Source organism: Sapajus apella, unplaced genomic scaffold (assembly GCF_009761245.1).
Source record: "Sapajus apella isolate SASKATOON/1434 unplaced genomic scaffold, GSC_monkey_1.0 scaffold48, whole genome shotgun sequence".
Classification (NCBI taxonomy): Eukaryota; Metazoa; Chordata; class Mammalia; order Primates; family Cebidae; genus Sapajus; species Sapajus apella.
The window spans coordinates 1,234,706-1,236,946 of record NW_022436988.1 but is presented as its reverse complement, the minus strand read 5'-3'; positions in this window follow the sequence as shown (position 1 = coordinate 1,236,946).

The window sequence follows — 2,241 nt, the reverse complement described above, 5'->3', positions numbered from 1 at the left end:
ATCAGACCCCAGGACACGCACCCAGGGCACAGGGACTTCACCGTCCTGGCCATGTGGGAATGGAGCTGTGGCCGGAGGGTGGGTGTACATCTCATGCTGACCCAGCCCCACTGTCCTCCTCTGACCCTTATGGTCACATTGCCTCTCTGGGCCTGGTTCTTTGTAAACTGGAGTTTATTTTATTTTTTGAGTCAGGATCTTGCTTTGTTGCCCAGGCTGGACTGCAGTGGTGCGATCTTGGCTCACTTGCAACCTCCACCTCCTGGGGTTCAAGCAATTCTTGTGTCTCAGCCTCCCGTGTAGCTGGGACTACAGGTGTTGCCACCATGCCCAGCTTTATTTTCTATTTATTTATTTATTTTGTCTTTTTGATGTAGAGTCAGAGTTTCATCATGTTGCCCAGGCTGGTCTCAAACTCCTGGCCTCAAGCGATCTGCCCACCTTGACCTCCCAAAGTGCTGGATTACAGGCGTGAGCCACTGTGCCTGGCCTGTAAACTGGAGTTCATAATGAAACCCACCTACTAGGGCTACTAGGGGATCACATGACAATTTGTTCAGAAAGCTCCACCCACAACAGTGCCCAAGATTGGCATTGGTGTCACCTTGGTATTATCAAAACTACAGGTAGTGGGGGGTGTGTGTGTGTGTGTGTGTGTGTGTGTGTGTGTGTGCGCGCGTGTTTTGACACAGTCTTGCTCTGTCGCCCAGGCTGGAGTGCAGTGGCTCAATGTCGGCTCACTGCAACCTCTACCTCCCCAGTTCAAGCAATTCTCCTGCCTCAGCCTCCCGAGTAGCCAGGATTACAGGTGTGCACCACCACGCCCGGCTAATTCTTGGATTTTCAGTACAGACAGGGTTTCACCATGTTTGCCAGGTTGGTCTTGAACTTCTGACCTCAAGTGATCCACCCACCTCAGCCTTCCAAAGTGCTACGATTATAGGCGTGAGCCACCGTGCCGAGCCTATTTTTTCATTTTTATTTATTGATTTGAGGGACAGAGTCTTCCTCTGTCACTCAGGCTGGAGTAGTGGCATAATCACTGCTCACTGCAGCTGTGACTTCCCAGGCTTGAGTGATCTTCCCACCTCAGTCTCTTGAGTAGCTGGGACCAGAGGTGTGCCTCACCGCACTCAGCTAATGTTCTATTTTTTTTTTTTTAAGAGACTGGGGTTTCCCTATGTTGCCAAGGCTGGTCTAAAACTCCTAGTGGTGACCACACCAGGACATGCGTGTGCACCCTTTGCACCTGAGTGTGCAGCAGAGCCGTCTGCAGGCCCCACACTGTCACACCTGCAGCAGCTCACCCTGCACCCCGAGATACAGTGTCAAGAGGAGACAACAGTGTGGTGTGTAGCCATCTGTGTAAAAGAAAAAAATGTGGCTGGGCGTGGTGGCTCACGCCTGTAATCCCAGCACTTTGGGAGGCTGAGGAGGGCAGATCATGAGGTCAGGAGATCAAGACCATCCTGGCTAGCATGGTGAAACCCCGTCTCTACTAAAAATACAAAAAAATTAGCTGGACATGGTGGCACGTGCCTGTAGTCCCAAGCTGCTCGGGAGGCTGAGGCAGGCGAATCGCTTGAAGCAGGGGGGTGGAGGTTGCACTGAGCTGAGATCGCATCACAGCACTCCAGCCTGGGCGGCAGAGCAAGACTCCGTCTCAAAAAAAAGAAAATGCATGTACATGTGTGCATGTGTTTACTGGAATTTTCATAAAATGATCTCTAGGAATATCCACAAGATAATCCTGTTTATCCTTGGAAGCAGAGCTAGGGAGCCTGGAGCTGGGTGGGAAATGGGCATTCTTACCCTCATACCTTCTACATCTTTTGAATTTTGAACCATGTGCACAAATGACCTAGTAGAAATAAACTGCAAACATTTAAGGAATTGTCAGCTGTGTAGGAAGTGTTCTGGGTTGGTAAGAATTTTGAAACTAGGGGCCGGGCATGGTGGCTCACGCCTGTAATCCCAGCACTTTGGGAGGTCAAGGCAGGCGGATCACCTGAGGTCAGGAGTTCAAGACCAGCTTGGCCAATATGGTGAAACCCCGTCTCTCCTAAAAAAACAAAAATTAGCTAGGCATGGTGGCACGTGGCTGTCATCCACAGAGGCTGAGGGAAGAGAATCACTTAAACCCGGGAGGTGGAGGCTGCAGTGAGCCAAGGTTGTGCCACTGCACTCCTGCCTGGGAGACAGAGCGAGACTCTCTCTCAAAAAAAAAAAAAAAAAAAAAAA